Below are 22647 nucleotides of genomic sequence, written 5' to 3'. Positions count from 1 at the left end.
TCACGGGCTTTAGGTGAGGATTCAGAATGGGAGACAAGCCTATCTGGGAGCAGATTGGGTCCAGCTTCGTACAACATTACTACCAGCTTTTTGATGCAGACAGGACTCAGTTAGGAGCAATATATGTAAGTATCTACACAAAGGGGGCTGGGGCTCTGTCCCATTACCTGTCTAGGTTTCCCTATTTTGATGGGTAGGAATACACAGGGTGGGATAGTGGGTTTTATCCTGACTCCAGAGTATTAGTCAGTGCAGTCACACTTACTCAACTTTTATTTATTGCATTTCTTTTACATTTCACTTCTGTTTTGAGCTTTGTCTGCCTTATAGACAGTCAGACTCATAAAAGCCTTGGTTGGCTGTAGACAGTGGCTTATAGTGGAGGGGGCTGATGATGATCCTGTGAAATTCCCTGTAAAAGCAAATATTTTACCCTTAGTTTGCCATTAATACATAGGTGTAGATATGCTTGGATCCCTCTTGATGTGATTTAAGTCCTACTCTGTTTAGCAGTTCTTGCTGGTGGTTCTCGGCTCTCATGCTGTATTAAATCCTCTGAACATTAAAATAGATTTAAAATTTTGGATCCAGTTTAAATATTTAGAATTTGTTAAATAAATCTAAATTCAGTTTGAATTTCTTAAAAAAAAATGGGGTTTTATTTTTGCTCCTTATTTGGGGCAAAGTAGATTTGGCATCCAAAATGAAAGACTGTAACAAGCCCAAGGAACATCAGCTTTGAGTTTTGGGTGAAGATTCCTTCAGAGCATGCAAAGTGCTCTGCCTATGGAGTTAATTACTGGTGGTGAGGAATACTGCTGGGTGGCTGAGGTGTTTCAGCAAGGCACTCAAGTCTTACAAGTCTCTTAGCAGCATATCCTGTTTTTCTGACCTGTTTTTTATCTGCTGGATGAGTTGTCTGAAGCTTCACCAAGCTCTTGAGGATTGGAACTGTTGCACGAACAGTTCTGCATCTGACCCCCCTCCTTACACCTTAGCAGTATCCACCAGCACTGACAGCGTTTGTCCTTTGGATTGTTGTGTATTTGCTCTCTCTTAGATTGTTGCCTTATTTTGGCTAAGAAGTTGTGTACAGAGAGCCTATAAAGCAAGAAAAACAAGTAGCCTGTGTTCAGTCCACAGCTATAAACAGGAAGACACTTAGTAAATTCTGTCATGTTATTACCAAAACACATTCAGTCCTCAGAAGACTGGTGATAACTATGGGCTAATTTAAATTCCTGGAAGTTTGGCCTGGCCTTCTACACAGTGAACTCCTGGCTTTTTAATACCCTTAGGATCTTTCCGCCTTTTATCATTCAATGGAGAGACCTAGGCAAACGTAGACAGAACTGCTACAGGTCACCAATATGTACTGTTTTGTGGAGGAGTTAAACTACAGAGGATGGGAGCCTGTTTTGTGTGGCTAAAATGCACCAGGGTCACAACTTGTCTAAATTATAGGAGGTTCTGCAGAAATGTGCTTTTACAGATGAGCTTTTTGCCTTCATAGACCCTGTGGGAGCAAACAAATTTTATAGCATGTGGGAATGCAGCAGAGAGCTCTTGGATGTCTTTTGCATTCCTTTATCTACTTCACCTGAAGGTTCAGTTTTCTGCTTTAGTGGTGTAATCCAAGTCAATTGAGCTTTTGTCACCTATTCCAGGTAGGGATGTGGGCCAGTCGCTTTTGCTGTGAATTACTTGAGTTATGAGTTGGAGTACCAAGTCAAAGACTTGTTTTACAGTTACCCACCTGCAGTTGTTTGGCAGAAAAATGCTGCAGCTACTTCTTTCCTCTGTTTTGGGTGTGTGGCTACCTATAATGAAATATTTTGTTATTTTTATGCCATTTTTTCATCTGTAGGGCTTTGGGATAGAGGAGGAGTTGCTTTTTATTTTTGAAGCAGTTGCTCCCAGATTCTCAATACAGCAAGTGGCTGTGGAGGTAACCTGTAGCAGAGAGTCAGGTGGACACTAATTAGGTATAGTGTGAAGCTGAATGTGTTTCAGGAAGAGCAGATTTCCTCACCAACTTAATCTTTGTCCTCTGCTGCTCTTTGAAACATCAGGAGGGTCCTGCACCACTGCATGCTCACCAGCTGATTGCTAAAGTTGATTCAGTAAGGCAGGTTCTGGGTCCCCTCTGCTTTTGTGGCTTTCCATACTTGAAGGCAGTAATTTGAATGCTTGAGAGGATGGCCTCATTCCCTGGCCTGGCTTCTTGAGTTATCAGCGTCAGGGGTTGATGTCATGTAAGATGCAAGTGGCGTCAGCTAGGTGGTTTGCTATGTGACCTCGGGTTACACAATCTATCTTCTCATAAAAGGAACACGTCCAAACTCAAGAGTTTGAGGCTGTATTCAGGGGCTCTTCATACTGCTTTTGGTTGCATCTGTGACCCTGAAATGCTTCGTGCTGTTGCCCCTGGTCCCCTTCTTTGTTCTTTTGGCTCTTGCTGCACTGTATAATTCCTCCTGATGATATGTGGAGGACCAGAAGCTTTTTCAGAGTAGTTGTGATGTTGTGCAGGTTCAGCACAGTGTGGCTGAAAGAAGTGGCTTTTTGATGTGGTGTGGGTCAAAAACAGGCCCTGGAAAGTCTACCAGAGAGCATACAAGCGGAGTTCTTAGGAATCTGCCATTTTCTGAAGAGGCATTCAGAGCTTCAGTGAGAGTTGAAGACTGGATGGGAAAGAGTTGGGAATTGTTTTCCTGGAGGTATTTAAACTCAAAAAGGTGGAAGGAACTCCCATCTGTGGTAGGGTGCACAAGAACTTGGGCTGTCAGGTATAGGGTGAGGGTGCTGTTTGGAGATGGCAGCAGGCGAACTTTGAGCTCAGTGAAAAACCAATTTAAATGTCTGTTTGCCAAGGTTTAAGACTGGGTTTGAGAAGGCAGAGCTATGTCAGCAATTGGATATTGTGACTGATTTAAACAGACGATCCTAAGCTGAGCAGAAAGCTTCTTGTCTGTTGCTGTTGCACCTGACAACAGCGTGCTCAGAACACCCTCCCTCATATCCTGGAAGTGCCTGTAGGCTGAACCACCTCAGTCACTTCATGCCACGCAGGGCAGTCTGTTAGAAAACCTTTAGAGGCACATTCTGTGTTTCTGGGTGTGAGTAGGATATGCAAATCAGTACCTGAGAGGAAAAAAAAATTGGTAGTGTAACTCATTTTGTCAGATTTCTTAATGTATTTTTGTCTTTCTACATGCTTGACTTTGTGTTCATAGGAATTTTTTTTTTTTCTTTTTGGTTTTTTTTGGTTTTTTTTGTATCCTTTAAATTTGTTTCTGAGAGCTAGCTTTGATCCAAAGACAGGAACTTTCTTTGCTGGTAGAATCATGATAATGAAATTTAGTCTACTTAATTTCTAGTTGATTATTCCAAACTTTTTCAGTTGTTTCTTTGTGGCTTCTTTCCATCTCTCTTGGAGGTAGTTTTCAAATAGCTGGATTCTAAGGATATATGCCAAGTAAACAAAGTCTCTCACCAGGGTTGTTCAGGGTTGTTTAAGGGTTACCTAAGCAGACCGATGACTTTTTTTTTTTCTTTCCCCCCCAGATTGATGCATCATGCCTTACGTGGGAAGGACAGCAATTCCAGGGCAAAGCAGCTATTGTTGAAAAACTCTCTGTAAGTCTGTAATCCTTCCTGAATGCTTTGTGAAACAGTTCTGAAGACTCTAAGTGAATGGTTTCTGAAAATTTGAGTTAGACTTCAGCAGTTTAAAAATCTCAAATATGGGACTTGTACTTCCAACTTCTGGTCTTCAAAAAATGTTATTTGTGATTAATTCTATGTACTGGAGTGTTCCATTGGGGGCTCTACTGGTGGAATGTTAACTGACTCCCTTAGTTTGCAAGATTATTTTGTGACTGTAATTGCATTTGACTTTATTTAAAAAAAAAAAAGTATAGTTCATAAGCTGACCCCATGATCTAGAGGAATGAAAGGTGGTTTTTTGCTCTTTTAAAGCATGCCAAGGAAGTAGCAATAGCAAACCTGTTATTCAAATCTGCCTGTGACAGGCTAAACATGTTATTGCAAGGAACCATTTGCTTTCTGATACATAAACTGCAAATAAGTACTACAGTGGAGAACCTAGCTTCTCCTCAATGCAGCATTTCTCAGCTGTTCAGATATGAGCAGTTATGGTTCAGGACTTTGAAACCAGTATTTCCTCTTCAACAAGTGACAGGAGACCATTTCTTACTGCATAGAGACCGAAACTCCATGTTCATTTAGTTAAACTTGGAGAAGTTTTATCTTTTTGAGTTAATCCATGCTTCTGTTATAAAACTGGGTGTACTTATAAGTCGTCATGAGACTAGAAAGTTGTTCTCTTGCAAGATGTGGAGGGCATGCTTTAGGTCCTCAGACATTCTGCTCAGAGCATGGTATATCAGGCTGATACACCATTTTTATTGTACATTGAGAAGAAAAATCTTTAACTCGGATGCTTGTCTTGTTGCACAGCTACTGCTCCTGTGTTTTGTAATCACTGCTTTCATCCAGGACATCTTGAACTGTGAAGGCTGAGGTTTGCCTTTGGGTCTGCATTTTAGGTGCCTGCATTGCCTTTGAGAAGGCCATAGCTGGTGCACCTGTACCTTGCTACAGAGTGGGAATTAACACTTGTTCCTTCTGTCTTAATTGGTGCTGGACTTCAGAGTTGTTTCAAATAGAGTGCCTGTCCTAATCAGGAGCAGCTTGATTTCCATTGAGCATTTGAGGTAATTATCCTGTAGCTCTATGAACCTCCTGGACCAAGGAGGAGGCTGGGACACGTAGCTTTGTTGCCAGGAGTGAGTTTCAGTTACTCAACTTTATTCTTGCAGAATTTCTCTTACTGACTTCAAGGAGGATTCAGTGGCTTTGGTAGTGAAAGCCCAGACAAGTTTTAGTGTCAGAGGGCACTCTATCCTGCTCTTGTGAGACCCCACTTGGAGCACTGCGTACAGTTCTGGTGTCCTCAACATAAGAAGGACATGGAGCTGTTGGAGCAAGTCCAGAGGAGGGCCACGAGGATGATCAGGGGGCTGGAGCACCTCCCATATGAGGACAGGCTGAGAAAGTTGGGGCTGTTCAGCCTGGAGAAGAGAAGGCTGCGTGGAGACCTCATAGCAGCCTTCCAGCATCTGAAGGGGGCCTACAAGGATGCTGGGGAGGGACTCTTCCTTAGGGACTGTAGTGATAGGACAAGGGGCGATGGGTTCAAACTGAAACAGGGGAAGTTTAGGTTAGATATAAGGAAGAAGTTCTTTACTGTGAGGGTGGCGAGGCACTGGAATGGGTTGCCCAAGGAAGTTGTGAATGCTCCATTCCTGGCAGTGTTTAAGGCCAGGTTGGATGGAGTCTTGTGTGACATGGTCTAGTGTGTGGTGTCCCTGCCCATGGCAGGGGGGTTGGAACTAGATGATCTTAAGGTCCTTTCCAACCCTAACCATTCTATGATTCTATGACACAAAACCCTTGGTTGTAGTTTGGTTTCTTACTTGTTAGTTGCTTTTTTGTACTCTTCATATCTAGAAATGCTTCTCTCCGGTACAGATGGATGTCCATAAGCAACCATCCTTTTGAGGTAGCCTTTCTCTATTGTAAAAAATCAGTGATCTCTCCTATCAGCTGACCCTACTCTTTCCAGTGGGATTTTCCCCACTGCATCACCTGAGTAGCTTATTTGGCTGGCCAACCATTGGGGCCCTTTTCTCTGAAGGGGACAGTCAGGTACTTGAAACCGGCACTGTCTTACCCAGCCTTGTCTTTGGCTCCTTGTCACTGTTTTGTAGCACTCTTGACTCCAAAGCTGGAAAGTTTTCTCTCCCCAGTCTCACCTCTCATTGGCATCTTGTTACACTGAAAGCTGGGTTCTGGGTACAACCGCATTCATTCCCCTTCATCCCTCTGCCTTTTCAAGAGACACTTGCAGGACTTGTTCAACAAGAAGCTGTTGTGCTAAGGTGGTGTCCTGGGTTCAGATATAGCAGTCATTTTTCTCCTTCTTAGTAGCTGGTGCAGTGCTGTGTTTTTTAACTTTCAGCCTGGGAACAACGCTGATAACACTGATGTTTTTAGTTGTTGCTAAGTAATGTTTATTCCAACCAAGGACTTTCTCAGTCTCATGCTTTGCCAGGGAGGAGGGGAAGCCGGGCGGAAGCAGAGACAGGACACCTGACCCAAACTGGCCAAAGGGGTATTCCATACCACAGCACGTCATGCCCAGTATATAAACCGGGGGGAGTTACCCGGAAGGCCCAGATCACTGCTCGGGTCGGGCTGGGTATCGGTCGGCGGGTGGTGAGCAATTGTATCCTCTCCCCTTGTTATTTCACTAATCGTTATTACCATTGGTGGTAGCAGTAGTGGTTTTGTGTTATACCTTAGTTGCGGGACTGCTCTTATCTCAACCCGTGGGAGTTACATTCTTCCCATTCTCCTCCCCATCCCTCCGGGAGCGGGGGGAGGAAGAAGGGGGGGGGGGAGTGAGTGAGCGGCTGTGTGGTTCTGAGTTGCCGGCTGGGCTCAAACCACGACAGTTCTTTTTGGCGCCCAACGTGGGGCTCGAAAGGTTGAGATAACGACAGATCTGACCAGAGTGTGTTTAATCATATTTGTGATAAGCATTCATTGTTACTACTCGTCACAATGGTGATTATTTGGCTCTCAGACGTGTTGCGCTTGATCTCAGAGTTTCAGCATGTTGTACCTTACTTACAGCCACTATTTGCTGTTTTAGTGTTTATCGGCTGGGGGGCCTGGGCTAAGGTTCTTGTTTCACTGTACTTCATGGTAATGACTTGTAATACAATAGACTCATTGATCATGAAACTGGTCTGGTTTGTGCTTCCAGCGTGGCCATCACCACTATACATTGGGAGGTATATAATGAAATATTTTAGCAATTGCATATCTTTTTTTTTCTCCTCGGGGGGTAAACTTACGAAGGAAGCATTCTCTTTCACCCCCTGTTCCCCCACCAGCCTATTTGCAACAGCAATTGAGAGTTCTGAAGGTTTTAGATGGCCTTTGAGTACCCTTGAAACCTGCCTGCTGATTGTGCTGGGGATCAGCATGTTGGCAAACATACGGAGTGTGTTTTACCCACGGCCATCCCGTCGTAGGAACATCCTATTTCGTTTAATCTCAAAAATTCAGCAGTATCAGGTTCGAATCTGGTCTAGGGTTAGACGACAATATAGGAGGACCACCAGGAGATTTTCCCTGAGGCTGGACAGTTATGAGTGGCAGGGTGTGTGGGATAGTATGGGCAAGTACCTAGGCCAGTGGGCCCCTCCAGTGCTTTGGAACTTCACCACTGAACAAGTGCAACATCCGGAAAAACTAGTAAAACACTTAAATGAGGTGTGCTGTCGTCCTGGTTATACCAGAGAGGGACAAATCTTGGCAACGTGCTGGGGCTTGGCCTATGCCTACAGAGCCCTGCTCAACACTATCCAGCACCTTCAAAGGGAAAAAAATGTCTCTGGATCTGATGGCAAAGCAACAGACAATGCAGCTATGCCAACTACAAGCACAGCAGCTACTCAGACCCTGACCACAACAGTCAACACAGCTACTCCAAGTACAGCAGCTACATCAACCCCAGTGACAAGCACAACAGCTACTCAAACCCTGACCACACCAGACAATGCAACTACTCCAAATACAGCAGTTACACCAACCCCAGTGACAAGCACAGTAGCTACTCAAACCCCGACAGCAACAGACAATATAGCTACTCCAAGCACTGCAGCTACACCAACCCCAGTGACATGCACAGTAGCTACTCAAACCCCGACAGCAACAGATAATGCAGCTGTTGGTGTTACTCAACTCCCAAGCACAACAGCTGCACCAACCCCAGCAATAGACATTGCAACCACTCCAATCCTAGTGGCAGACACTGCAGCCACTCCAACCACAGTGACAAACACTGCAGCTAAACCAAATGTCCAGTTTGTGACAATGTCTGTTGCCCCTGTAAGCAAAAGCAGACGAGAGGCACAAAGAGCAACCCGCGAAGCGAAGAAAGATGAAGACCCAATGCCATTACTACATGCAACAGCATCTGAACAAGAGTTACTACTACATGGGTCAGAGGAAGAGGAAGAAGAAGAAGAGGTCACTTCTCGACCCCGGACCTCAACCGAACTGCGGAATATGCGAAAAGATTTCACCCGTCTTCCAGGGGAGCACATTGTCACCTGGTTGCTCCGGTGCTGGGACAATGGGGCCGATGGTCACGAACTAGAAGGTAGGGAAGCCAAGCAGCTGGGATCACTTGCTAAGGAAGGAGGAATTGACAAAGCAATTGCAAGAGAGAAGCGAGCCCTCAGTCTTTGGAGGCAGCTCCTGGCAGCTGTGAAGGAAAGGTTTCCCTACAAAGACGATATTACGAATCGCTCAGCCAACTGGACCACGATAGAGAAAGGCATCCAGTCCCTGAGGGAATCAGCCATTATAGAGATGATCTATCGTCAGCCGGATTCCAGGAAGACATCCGTAGATCCAGATGAAGTCGAATGTACACGACCCATGTGGCGGAAACTTACACGGAGTGCGCCATCATCATATGCCCACACATTGGCATCAATGACCTGGAATGACGGAATATCACCAACAGTGGATTGCCTGATTCGTCAACTCCGAGAGTTCGAAGACAATCTCACCCCTTCCATCATTTCAGCTGTGGAAAAACTGTCCCAGGAGTTCAAACAATTGAGAGACGATTTATCCGATCTATCCAGCTCCCCACACGTACCAACCCATGTCTCAGCTATTAACAGAATGCGCCCTACTGCTCGAGAAAGAAAATATAGGAGGTACACGCCACGGGCCACCCTATGGTTTTACCTGCGGGATCATGGAGAAGACATGAGAAAGTGGGATGGAAAACCTACTTCACCTCTGGAGCAACGGGTGCGTGAACTGAAGAGGAGAACAATGGTCAAGGATGATCCTCCCAGGAAAGCTGCTGCTCCAGTCTCTGGCAAGCAGTTTCCCAGATGGAGCGAAAGAGCTGATTTTACTCCAGCTCCTGTGATAAGGAATACTAATCCCTTTCTACAAGACAGAAGCGGAGAATTTTGTGATCACTATTAGAGGGGCCCTGCCTCCAGCCAGGTGGAGGAGAGGGATAATCGGGTTTACTGGACTGTGTGGATCAGATGGCCTGGCACATCAGTCCCACAGAAGTATAAGGCTCTAGTAGATACCGGTGCACAGTGTACTCTGATGCCATCAACGTATCAAGGGGTGAAACCCATTTATATTTCTGGAGTGACAGGAGGATCCCAAGCATTAACTATGCTGGAAGCTGAAATCAGCCTGACTGGGAGGAAGTGGCAAAAGCACCCCATTGTAACTGGTCCAGGGGCTCCATGCATCCTTGGCATAGACTATCTCAGGAGAGGGTATTTCAAAGACCCAAAAGGGTATAGATGGGCTTTTGGTATCGCTGCCTTGGAGACAGAGGAAATTAAGCAGCTGTCCACCTTACCCGGTCTCTCAGAGGATCCTTCTGTTGTGGGGTTGCTGAAGGTCGAAGAACAACAAGTGCCAATTGCGACCACAACAGTGCACCGGCGGCAATATCGCACCAACCGAGACTCCTTGATTCCCATCCATAAGCTGATCCGCAGACTGGAGAGCCAAGGAGTGATCAGCAGGACCCGCTCACCCTTTAATAGCCCCATATGGCCAGTGCAAAGTCTAATGGAGAGTGGAGATTAACAGTAGACTATCGTGGCCTGAACGAAGTCACACCACCATTGAGTGCTGCCGTACCGGACATGTTAGAACTTCAGTATGAACTGGAGTCAAAGGCAGCCAAGTGGTATGCCACAATTGACATTGCCAACGCATTTTTCTCAATCCCTTTGGCAGCAGAATGCAGGCCACAGTTTGCTTTCACTTGGAGGGGCGTCCAGTACACTTGGAACCGACTGCCCCAGGGGTGGAAACACAGCCCCACCATCTGCCATGGATTGATCCAGACTGCACTGGAACAGGGGCAAGCTCCAGAACACCTGCAATACATTGATGACATCATCGTGTGGGGTGATACAGCGGAAGAAGTTTTTGAGAAAGGGAGGAGGATAATCCAAATCCTGCTGAAGGCCGGTTTTGCCATAAAACGGAATAAGGTCAAGGGACCTGCACAGGAGATTCAATTTTTGGGAATAAAATGGCAAGATGGACGCCGCCAGATCCCCACAGACGTGATCAACAAGATAACAGCAATGTCTCCACCAACTAACAAGAAAGAAACACAAGCTTTCTTAGGTGTTGTGGGGTTCTGGAGAATGCACATCCCAAATTACAGTCTGATTGTAAGCCCTCTCTACCACGTGACCCGGAAGAAGAATGATTTCAAATGGGGCCCTGAGCAACAACAAGCCTTTGAACAAATTAAACGAGAAATAGTTCATGCAGTAGCCCTTGGACCAGTCCGGGCCGGGCCAGATGTGAAAAATGTGCTCTATACCGCAGCTGGGGAGAATGGTCCTACCTGGAGCCTCTGGCAGAAAGCTCCAGGGGAGACTCGAGGTCGACCCCTCGGCTTTTGGAGTCGGGGATATAAAGGATCCGAGGCCAGCTATACTCCCACTGAAAAAGAGATACTGGCAGCCTATGAAGGGGTTCGAGCTGCCTCAGAAGTGATTGGAACTGAAGCACAGCTCCTCCTGGCACCCCGGTTGCCTGTGCTGGGCCAGATGTTCAAAGGCAGGGTCTCCTCTACACATCATGCAACGGATGCTACATGGAGTAAGTGGGCCGCACTAATTACACAATGATCTCGAATAGGAAATCCCAGTCGTCCAGGAATTCTAGAAGTCATCATGGACTGGCCAGAGGGCAAAGATTTTGGGATGTCACCAGAAGAGGAGGTGACGCGTGCTGAAGAGGCCCCACCATATAATGAACTGTCAGAGAGTGAAAAGCAATATGCCTTGTTTACTGATGGGTCCTGCCCTATTGTGGGAAAGCATCGGAGATGGAAGGCAGCTGTGTGGAGTCCCCTGGGGCAAGTTGCAGAAACTGCTGAGGGAGAGGGTGAATCAAGTCAGTTTGCAGAGGTGAAAGCCATCCAGCTGGCCTTAGACATTGCTGAACGAGAAAAATGGCCAGTGCTTTATCTCTCTACTGACTCATGGATGGTGGCAAACGCCCTGTGGGGGTGGTTGCAGCAATGGAAGCAGAGCAACTGGCAACGCAGAAGTAAACCCATCTGGGCTGCTGCATTGTGGCAAGATATAGCTGCCCGGGTGCAGAACCTGGTGGTGAAGGTACGCCACGTAGATGCTCATGTACCCAAGAGTCGGGCCACTGAGGAACACCAGAACAACCAGCAAGTGGATAAAGCTGCTAAGATTAAAGTGGCTCAGATGGACTTGGATTGGCAACATAAGGGTGAATTATTTTAGCCCGGTGGGCCCATGACACCTCAGGCCATCAAGGCAGAGATGCAACATATAGATGGGCTCGTGATCGAGGGGTGGACTTAACGATGGACACTATTGCCCAGGTTATTCACGAATGTGAAACATGTGCTGCAATTAAGCAAGCCAAGCAGTTAAAGCCTCTCTGGTATGGAGGACGATGGCTGAAGTACAAGTATGGGGAGGCCTGGCAGATTGACTATATCACACTCCCACCAACCCGTCAAGGCAAGCGCTATGTGCTTACCATGGTGGAAGCAACCACCGGCTGGCTGGAAACATACGCTGTGTCCCATGCCACTGCCCGGAACACTATCCTGGGCCTTGAGAAACAAGTCTTGTGGCGACACGGCACCCCAGAGAGAATTGAGTCAGACAATGGGACTCATTTCTGGAACAACCTCATAGACACTTGGGCCAAAGAGCATGGCATTGAGTGGGTATATCACATCCCCTACCATGCACCAGCCTCTGGGAAAATCGAACGGTATAATGGGCTGTTAAAAACTACCCTGAGAGCAATGGGTGGTGGGACTTTCAAACACTGGGATACACATTTACCAAAAGTCACCTGGTTGGTTAACAGTAGGGGATCTGCCATCAGGGCTGGCCCAGCCCAATCAGAACTTTTACGTACCGTAGAGGGGGATAAAGTTCCTGTGGTGCACATAAAGAATTTGTTGGGGAAGACAGTCTGGGTTATTCCTGCTTCAGGTAAAGGCAAACCCACTCGTGGGGTTGCTTTTGCTCAGGGACCTGGATATACTTGGTGGGTAATGCGGGAAGATGGGGAAGTCCGATGTGTACCTCAAGGGGATTTGATTTTGGGGGAAAACAGCCAATGAACTCAATTGTATGCTGTTGCCTGCTCTATAACACTTTTATAGCCCACCAGCTAGATATCTTCAGGTCGCCAGCAATTGACCCTGACTTGCCTCCGATCATCACCTCAACAAAGAATGAATTTTGAGGAAACCAGATGAGCTCAGCAGTGACCAGACGAGTTTGGCGGTATCATCAGCAGGCCACAACCCAACACTACATACCGTCCCTCCTGCCCTGAAAGACTATTACAAGAGATGGACCCTGACATCATGGACTGGATGAGTTCAGCAATTTTACAGGGATTGGTCCTTGGACTAGGGAATGATATCTTTCTCTGTGTGTGGGTGTGGGTGTATATATATATGTGTATATATATGGGACAGGGGTGATGGCGTGCTGAGAGATGTGGGATCTGAGCATGACATGAATGGTATGGAATAAGGGGTGGATACTGTCCTGGGTTCAGCTATAGCAGTCATTTTTCTCCTTCTTAGTAGCTGGTGCAGTGCTGTGTTTTTTAACTTTCAGCCTGGGAACAACGCTGATAACACTGATGTTTTTAGTTGTTGCTAAGTAATGTTTATTCCAACCAAGGACTTTCTCAGTCTCATGCTTTGCCAGGGAGGAGGGGAAGCCGGGCAGAAGCAGAGACAGGACACCTGACCCAAACTGGCCAAAGGGGTATTCCATACCACAGCACGTCATGCCCAGTATATAAACCGGGGGGAGTTACCCGGAAGGCCCAGATCACTGCTCGGGTCGGGCTGGGTATCTGTCGGCGGGTGGTGAGCAATTGTATCCTCTCCCCTTGTTATTTCACTAATCATTATTATCATTGGTGGTAGCAGTAGTGGTTTTGTGTTATACCTTAGTTGCGGGACTGCTCTTATCTCAACCCGTGGGAGTTACATTCTTCCCATTCTCCTCCCCATCCCTGCGGGAGCGGGGGGAGGAAGAAGGGGGGGGGGGAGTGAGCGAGCGGCTGTGTGGTTCTGAGTTGTCGGCTGGGCTCAAACCACGACAGGTGGGACCAGGCTTCATAGTACTCTTTTCTCAAAGGAAGGGTGTGCAATGCCCCAGCCTATGTGGGTACATTGCATGTTCAAGTTTGAGATGGTAACCCTGGAAAATATTCTGCTGGCAGTTCAGAAAAGACTGCTCTGGATTTTATTTTTTGTTCCTAAATGTCTATTCCATTTTACAAACCAGTTGGCTCACTTTGCAGTTCATAGTAGGTTGTGATTGTTCTCCCAGCCAAGAGGAAACGCTGCAGGCTTTATTAGAGAGTGTTCTTGAATAGTGTCCCTCTGATTAGAGGGCTGCTCCCCACACTTCCTTTGCTTCCCCAGGTCCTGATCCTTCCACAGTTTATGTTCTCTGTTATCTAACGATTTAGCTTTAGGTATTCTTCCTAATGCCTTATGCTTGTAGAACCAAAGCTGTACTTCACATCCTTGACACTGGGACTCAGGTCTCCCATTCTTGTACCTTAGGCCTAATAGGAAGTCTTTCAGGCTCCTTCCACTAGAGTGGAATGCAGAACTTGTCAAAGAACGTGTTTGGGTCTGCACCAGCTACTAAGAAGGAGAAAACTGACTGCTATAGCTGAACCCAGGACACTTCCTTTCTGCGCCTCCTTTGTTGTCGCAGTCCTCGCCGCCGACCTCGATGATCTTCGTGGCGCAAGCGCCTCTGTCGGGAGCAGCTGAGTTGAATGATGACCCTGATGACCCTACAGACCCCTTTGATCCTGGTTTTATAGATCCGGAGAAGGAGCCGGACTTGTTTCCTCCCCCTGCTGAGTTACAGACATTTACAGGGAAGCAGGGGTGGTGTCTGGAGGACCAATGGCAGGACCGCAGGTGGGAAGCTCTTAAGCGGGGGGACATGGGGGTAGCGGTGGCGTGCCCGGTTGTCTATCGGCCACGCCAGACTCCCGAATGGCAACCGTTGCCTTATGAGGCTGTGAAAGAGTTGCATATGGCTGTTCGGGAAGGAGGAATTCATAGTACACTTGCCATGTCCCTTCTTGAAGCGACAGCAGAATCTTATGTATTTACACCTCATGACTGGAAATCATCGCTTTGTATGGTGCTCACCCCAATTCAGTATATGATGTGGATGTCCGACTTTCGCGAGCAGTGTGGTGACCTCGATAGACAGTCTTAATCGGGCACTTGCTATTTCCTATGAGCAATTAGCTGGGGAGAATAATTATGCATCTCCTATTGCCCAAGCTGGGTATCCTAGGGAGGCTTATTTACAGATTAAGGAGGCTGCGCTTAAAGCGGTCTGGAAAATACCTGAGTCTGGACACGCCTCTAGTGAATCTTTTGCCAAGGTTTTGCAGGGTCCGAAGGAGCTGTATCCTGTCTTTGTCGATCGCCTTCAAAATGTTTTACAACAACAGGTAGAGCATGAGGAGGCTCGAGAGTTATTACTAAAGCAATTAGCATATGATAATGCCAATGACGACTGCAAGCGAGCATTACAGCCTCTTCGCAGTCGTAACCCTACCTTGGCAGATATGGCTCGAGCATGTCAGAATATAGGAACCACAGGGCACCATGCATCAGCTTTAGCCTCTGCATTGGCTGCCCAGATAAAACATGGGACCAGACCTGGGCAGTCCGCTTGTTATCGTTGTGGAGCCATTGGTCATTTAAAAAGGGAATGTCCGATGGGAGGGTCCGGTCGAGCCAAGCCAACTCAAGACTGCCCCTGGTGCAGAAAGGGGAAGCATTGGGTCAACGAATGTCACTCCAAATATCATGCTAATGGACAGCTGATTGCTACCCAACTGGGAAATGGGAATCGGGGGGCGAAGCTGCGCGCCCCGAACAACAAAAGAAATGCAAGCACTGGAGCCTGGCCAGTGGTCTCCGACCTGCAACCACCGCCAGTGCAGGATTGGACTTGGCCGTCCGATATGCAGTAACTATTGTAGATACCAAAGTAGCATTGTTGCCTACAGGGGTATATGGCCCTATTGGCAAGGGGATGCATGCACTATTAATTGGGTGATCATCCACCACACGATTAGGCCTTTTTGTTTTGCATGGTATCATTGATGCTGATTATATGGGAGAAATACAAATCATGGCCTGGACACCAGCGCTGCCCTGTCACATTCCGGCAGGACAACGAATAGCCCAATTAGTGCCGTTTCACGGCGGCGCGTCCAAAGGAAAAGGAAAGGGGCAAGGCTGGTTTTGGCAGCACAGGGGCCCCTCAAGTTTATTGGTCAACAACAGCTAAACAGAAACAACCCCTTATGACATGTTACATTCAAGGCAAAAAGTTTCAAGGGCTAATAGACACTGGGGCTGATGTATCTATTATCCAAAGTGCTGAATGGCCCCCTGAATGGCCAACAAAAGAACCTGCATCCATGATTCTTGGTGTGGGAGGAATGCAGAGACCTCGACAAAGTGCATATCTGTTGACCATTCAGGGGCCACAAGGACAACTTGCTAGAATTGCCCCTTTTATTATGCCAGTACCATGTACGTTATGGGGTCGTGATGTCCTTGGGCAATTTGGAACTACTATTCATGTGAGCGAGCCAGGTGAAGTGGGTTTTCTGTAGGGGTCACTGAGCAGCCATCCAACCCAGATGCTTTGCCATCAGCTATTAAGCTCTCTTGGCTAACAAATGAGCCAGTTTGGGTTGACCAGTGGCCCCTGCGGAAGGAACGGCTGGAACATATATATCTCAGCTAGTGGACGAACAGCTACGGACAGGACATATAAAACCTACGACTAGTCCTTGGAACACTCCGGTATTTTGTATCCCTAAAAAGAGTGGGAAATAGAGAATGTTACATGATTTGAGGGCTGTTAATGCAGTAATTGAGCCCATGGGGGCTCTTCAACCTGGTTTACCGTCACCATCAATGTTACCTGCTGGTTGGCTGTTAATTGTAATAGACTTGAAAGACTGTTTCTTCACTATTCCATTGCATCCTGATGATGCCCCTTGGTTTGCCTTTTCCATACCAGCGATTAATCAACAAGAACCGATGAAGAGATATCATTGGACTGTACTTCCTCAAGGTATGCATAACAGCCCCACAATGTGTCAACTCACCGTTGCTGCCACCCTTCATAAAGTCTGACAGGAGAATCCCTCGGGCATCATCTATCACTATATGGATGATATTCTAATAACCACGGAAACGACAGAAGCGACTCAGGCGATAGCCACTCAAGTACGTTCGGCCGTTAATAAGGCAGGTCTCCAGGTTGCCGAAGAAAAGGTACAACGCATTCAGCCCTGGAAATACCTCGGATGGCAAATCACCCAACAAGAAATTCGACCTCAGCCTATAGCCCTTAACACATCAAAAATTCAAACCCTTAATGATTTACAAAAGCTATTGGGGGCCATTAATTGGTTACGCCCGATCCTTGGCCTTACCACAGCAGAACTGCACCCCCTTTTTCAACAATTAAAAGGGGATCCGGACCTTAAGTCACCACGGACCTTAACTCAGGAAAGCATTCAAGCCCTGCAAAGGGTTGCTGCTGCGATTGAAAATCGCCAGTGTTTCCACTGACTTTTAGATCATCCTGTATATTTGGCTATTATTTCTAGTGAATTTCAGGCCTTTGCTGTTATTTTTCAATGGAACAAACAACACTCAGACCCTCTTTGGGTCTTAGAATGGGTATTCTTGCCTCATACTTTACGAAAAACTGTAGCCACAATAACTGAACTTTTTGCGCAATTAATTCAACGAGGCCGGACACGACTCCAAATGATTAGTGGACATGATCCTGATATAATTTATCTCCCCGCCACAAAGGAAAACCTGGACTGGCTGTTAAAACAAAGCCATGATATTCAATATGCCCTAGCAGATTTTACTGGGCAATTGTCCATTCATTATCCTAAACACAAAATATGGACTGATATCCGACATTTGCCCTTATACAGCCATCAGCGTTTCAGCGAAACACCAGTTGAAGGTGTTACTGTTTTTACAGATGGATCTGGAAAAACAATGACCGTGGTCGTGGCGTGGAAAAGAGACATTGACACTGCCTGGTCGACAGAGAAGCGTACGTGTACTCATGGATCAACTCAAGTTATTGAACTTATTGCAGTTAATATGGCCTTGTCTTGTTTTTCACAAGAACCAGTGAACATTATTACTGACTCTATGTATGTAGCAGGACTTTTACAACGGATTGAATACTCTTATTTGAAAGAAGTTTCCCATCCCCTTTTTATGACAGAATTAAGAACATTATGGACACTGATCAATCATCGTACTCATGATTATTATGTGTTACACATAAGATCTCACACTAATCTCCCAGGACCCGTATTTGCAGGGAATCATATCGCTGACTTTCACACCATGTCTGCTACTGTACCTAATCTCTATGAACAAGCACACATTTCTCACAACTTTTATCATCAAAATGCACATGCCTTAAAAGGGCAATTTCAATTGACTCTCAACCAAGCTCAGGGTATAATCTTATCTTGCCCTGATTGTCAGAGAGTAACCCCCTTGCCTTTTAAGGAAGGGGTAAACCCAAGAGGTATCCACTCGAATGAACTATGGCAATCAGACATTACTCATTTTCCAGAATTTGGCCGACTCAAATATGTACATGTTTCTGTAGATACCTTTTCAGGTTATGTTGTTGCTATGGCTCATGCAGGCGAGAAAAGTCGAGATGTTTGCAAACATTGGCTGACCTGTTTTGCCGCCCTTGGGGTCCCCCAAAAAATCAAAACTGACAATGGACCGGCGTATGTGGCGTGCAAAACTGCCGAATTTCTCCAACAATGGGGGGTTCTCCATCTTATGGGGATTCCACACTCCCCCACTGGTCAAGCTATCATCAAAAGGACTCACCGTTCCCTCAAAGACATGTTAGCTAAACAAAGAAGGGGGAATCATGAGCAAGACTCCCCACAAGATAGACTATGGAAAGCCACATTCGTCTTGAACTTTTTAAATCATAATGAGAATGACCAAACTCATTACGATCGTCAGTTTTATCCACAGCAGGCATTAATGGAAAAGCCACTTGTTATGATACGGAATTTGGTGTCGGAGGAATGGGAGGGCCCTGTACGGTTAATAACATGGGGTCGGGGCTATGCTTGTGTCTCCACAGGTAATCAGCCCCGATGGGTTCCTGCGCGCTGTATTCGGCCCTTCTTATCATCTTCGCTTGTGGTTAAGGAGGACGCTCCTATAAACCACCTGTGTTGCCTGACACCAACGTTTGGCTCACACTTGCCAATGTGACTAACCAGACCACAATGTGGTTTATTTTAGTAGCTCTAATTGCTGTACTAATGATTGCCTTATGTCTTCCTTGTCTTTTTTCTTGTGTTCAACAATCAATCGAAGTATGAATCAGGTTATGGTCACACAGTTATATACGAACCTTGCCCTTTCGCAGATAAATAAAGAAGGGGGAGATGTGGGAGAGGATGGAAACTATTTGATTATTGCCAAAGAGAAGTAACTGCTTGGCCGGAGAAGAAAGAGTTAAAGAAGAAGCAAAGTACACTGTGTGATTAAGCAGAGCAACCCAGCTGGACAGGAGCAGGAGAACAGAAAGATAAGGAACTGGTTATTTTGGGACTGTTTGTGAAATGACAAAGAATGTTGAAAAAACCAAAACTGTAAACCAGGAACTAAACATGATGTGATAAAATAGTTTGGCATAAGAGTTAGAGCAATAGTCTAAAGATAGCTTTGCTAGAATGGTATAAAAGCTAGAACAATAGGCAATAAAGTGATTCGCTGCATGAAGATCCTCTGAGTCCGTGCCTTACATACGCCACAGTTTTTCATGTGCCTTAGCATGCTTTTCAGGAGAATCTGCTCCATGATCCTGCCAGGCACAGAGGTGAGACTGACTGGTCTGTAGTTCCCTGGGTCTTCCACTTTCCCCTTCTTGAAAATGGGAGTTATATTTCCCTTCTTCCAGTCGTTGGGAACTTCACCTGACTGCCATGATTTTTCAAATATGATGGACAGTGGCTTAGCAACTTCATTCGCCAGCTCCTTCAGGACCTGCAGATGGATTTCATCAGGCCCCATGGACTTGTGCACGTTCAGGTTCTTAAGATGATCTCAAACCTGATCCTCTCCTACAGTGGGCCTAAGGTCTTCATTCTCACAGTCCCTGCATCTGTCTTCCAAGACTTGAGCAGTGTGGTCAGAGCATTTGCCAGTGAAGACTGAGGCAAAGAAGTCATTAAGAACCTCAGCCTTCTCCAAATCCAGGGTAGCCAGTTCTCCCAATAGCTTCTGGAGAGGGCCCACATTGTCCCTAGTCTGTCTTTTACTTGCTACGTACCTATAGAATCGTTTCCTGTTATCTTTCACATACCATGCCAGATTTAATTCTAACTGGGCCTTAGCTTTCCTGACTTGGTCCCTAGCTTCCAGGACAATATCCCTGTATTCTTCCCAGCACGCCGGGAGTTGTAGTCCTCTGCGTGCCTTTCATAGCGCGCTCCGGCTGCCGGCGGGACTCGCTGTCCCGGCGTGCCTCGGGGCGGGGGCCGCCGGGGCGGAGCGGGGCGGAGCTGGAGCGGGCGGGGCGGGGAGGGGAGGGGAACGTGGGTGAGAGAGGTTGAAGGGGCTCGCGCCACGCATAGTGTCGCCGCCGCCGCCGCCGCCATAGTGGGAGCTGTGGGGTGAGTGCGGAGGGGGGGGTGTGGACCGGGGACCAGCCACCGGCCTTCCTTCAGCTCGGCCGCCGATCGGCACATGGCGCCGCTCCATCCCACGCTTGCCGGTCGCGGCCCCGGCCCCGGCCCCATGATCTGGCCGCGGCCCCTCCACGGACTGGGCTGGATCCGGCGGCCGCAGCCGCCCTGACCTTCTCCGTCTTTGAGACCCTGGCAGCGCAGTCCCAGAGGAGCTGCGGCCAGCGCCCGCGCTTGACGGCTGAGGGGGCGGCTCTGCCCGAGGCTGAGGGGTCCGGGCGCGGCCCCACAGGCGGTGGTGGTAGGCCCCTGTCTCGGCTCCTCCGGTGGGAGCGAGGGGTTTCAGTCCTGAGGGGGCAGCTCCGGGTGGCCGGGAGGTGACGGCTGCTCCTCTGCCCCGCCAAAGCACCGGCACTACCCGGGAGAGCGGCGGTCTGAGGCACCGGGAGTTTTCCCCGGTGCCCGCCGGTGCTTCCACCTCGTTTTGCGATAGCCTATTGTCGCGGGGCGGGGGGGGGGGAGCTAGAGGGGGTGAACTCTCAAAGCTGATTTGTGTAACCGAAATCTGCGCTGGAGTGCGCTTCGAGTGTTCTCGATGTTCTTGCTTTATTACTACTTGCCAGGAGCTTGTGCTAGGATTGAAGTGGTGGAATCGCTTTGTCACGTAGGAAACGCAGGGTTCATGCTTCCTTGGAGGAAAGCTACCGAAAGTGTATGTGCTCAGGGATCTGCTGCAGCCGGGTGGGTTTTCCTTTGAGTTGCCAGTTTCCAGTGTGATTCTACAAAAGGTTTGGTTTTTTTTTTTTTCCCCACATCTTTAGCTGTTGTCACCCTTTTAGCTTTAAAAACAGTCAAAACCTACAATAATTTATAGTAGCAAGGAGCATATGTTACGTTTTGTTAATATGGGACATCTTTCTGGAGACATTAATTCCCCAAGACGCTGTTCTTGCAATTCCCATTTAACTTCCTGTCAAAGGCAGGCTGTGATGATGCATCAACTGGTTGTTCTCATTTGAAGTCCAACACTTCCAATGTAAATGTGTCTTTTAGAGCTGGATTTGTGGCATACACAGTGTTGCAGTCAAATTGGAACAAAGTCCAGGTAAATGCTTGAATAGGAATCAGGTGCAGGACTGTTACTTGAAAGTTAATCTGATTCCTTAATCAGCTGCCTTCTCAAGTTGATACTCTTTTTGATTTCTCTTTTTCTGGTGTTCAAGTGATGCTTTGTTTGGTGACTTCAAGTTTTCTTTTAGCAGCAGCAGCAAAAACAGGCATTTCACAGATCTCCACATAGAAGTACTTACCATATATAGTATCATTATCAGTGAAACACATCATCTAATTTAAAGTACAATGATATTTTAGCTTGCTTTTGGGCTATTCAGCTGTTTTCCCACTGGGGTCCTTATCTCAAGTGCTTCTCAAAAAGATTGTAAGCTATTTGGTAGATGAGTTGAAATAGATTTGCTTTAACAGCCATGTTCAGTTCTTTAGAACAGTACAAATGGGAACAACTTTCTGCAGTTCTCTGCTGGGATTTCTTTTGTCTCTGTCCTTAGTAGTGGAGTTGTCTAGTTAGTGATGGTGAGTGGAGTATGTTTTGTGTAAGGATTATGATATATACTAATAGCTGGTAACATTCTAAGTATGATTACTTTCAGTTGTTCTAAAACTCTTAGGTATTGTGGCTTCACAGACAGTTTAGATATTCATATTTGTGTGTATATGTACCATGTTTCTGGAAGCAGGATTGTTGTATGTTGCAAGGAGGGGAAAGGAAGCAAAGCAGGAGGGAAAATGTGTGGGTTTGGAAGTGTAAGACAGGTATGATCAGAAAAGTTCTGGTGACTTTCCCAGGTGTTTCTTGGAAATTTGGAGCTCAACCAAAGTCCTGATACCAATTGTATGGAGGTGAGGTATAAGCAGCCTTGCTTACACACGTGAAAAGCTTATGGATCATAAAGCATGTTGGAGAAAACTTTCTATGTTTGGAATGATGCCAGTCAATAATAGAGGAATGCTGGGGCTAAACCTAAAATTATGGGGCAACATAATGTGAAATAGTAATGTTATCTTGGTCCTCTTGCATTTAGCACTGCATGAGGGTACCCAGAGTTATGCTTTTAGAGATTATTACCTTTGTGTTATCTTCATAGAATCATAGAATGATTAGGGTTGGGAGGGACCTTAAAGATCATCTAGTTCATCTAATTCAGGGCTGTTATTTACACAACTGGCTGCCTCCATGAACATGCAACACTGATTGTTTTCAAATGTCCTGAACTTCAGTTGTGAACCAGAAGAAAAATTGCAAGGGTCAGATTGCAGTTGTTAGTAGAAATTCTAGTTAGAATGAAAATTAACACCGAATGTTATTTTTCTACTGAGTTCATGAATGAACCTTGTTAAGTTTGATTTGATAGAGAAGAACATATAACTGAAATTTGGTGCCTTTGCTTCTATAATTTAAGGAAAAAAAATAGCTGATTTTTAACTGGAAACAGCTGTCATGCTACAGATAGGTAGAACTATCTTATATTCTGCTGTTTCTTGGAGATTTAATGTTATGTTACAGTGACTATAAGGGTGAAGAAAAATGCAGTGCAGAAGTCTCCTCTCCAATTCCCCCATGTTTCCTCTGTTACTTTAAAACCGAGTAGTCTTGGGTTCATCCTGGGG

The 22647-nt window shown here is 46.5% G+C and overlaps 1 protein-coding gene across 4 annotated transcripts in view; it reads left to right on the top strand.

The window, feature by feature from the left end:
• LOC115619212 (nuclear transport factor 2) overlaps positions 1 to 22647 on the top strand; it is a 63216-nt gene continuing 40569 nt past the window's right edge. The window contains exons 1-3 of one of the 4 annotated variants that reach the window (XM_030511261.1): positions 1 to 125; positions 3568 to 3639; positions 8990 to 8995. The gene's annotated coding sequence lies outside the window, so the exon portion shown is untranslated. Of the gene's footprint in view, positions 126 to 3567; positions 3640 to 8989; positions 8996 to 19918; positions 19951 to 20161; positions 20289 to 22647 lie in introns of those variants that run through there. The other 3 variants (XM_030511259.1, XM_030511262.1, XM_030511263.1) reach the window with 3 other exon arrangements.

Source organism: Strigops habroptila, chromosome W, assembly GCF_004027225.2.
Source record: "Strigops habroptila isolate Jane chromosome W, bStrHab1.2.pri, whole genome shotgun sequence".
NCBI classification, from domain to species: domain Eukaryota; kingdom Metazoa; phylum Chordata; class Aves; order Psittaciformes; family Psittacidae; genus Strigops; species Strigops habroptila.
The sequence above is the reverse complement of the archived record's forward strand: the minus strand, read 5'-3'. Positions and strand labels throughout refer to the sequence as shown.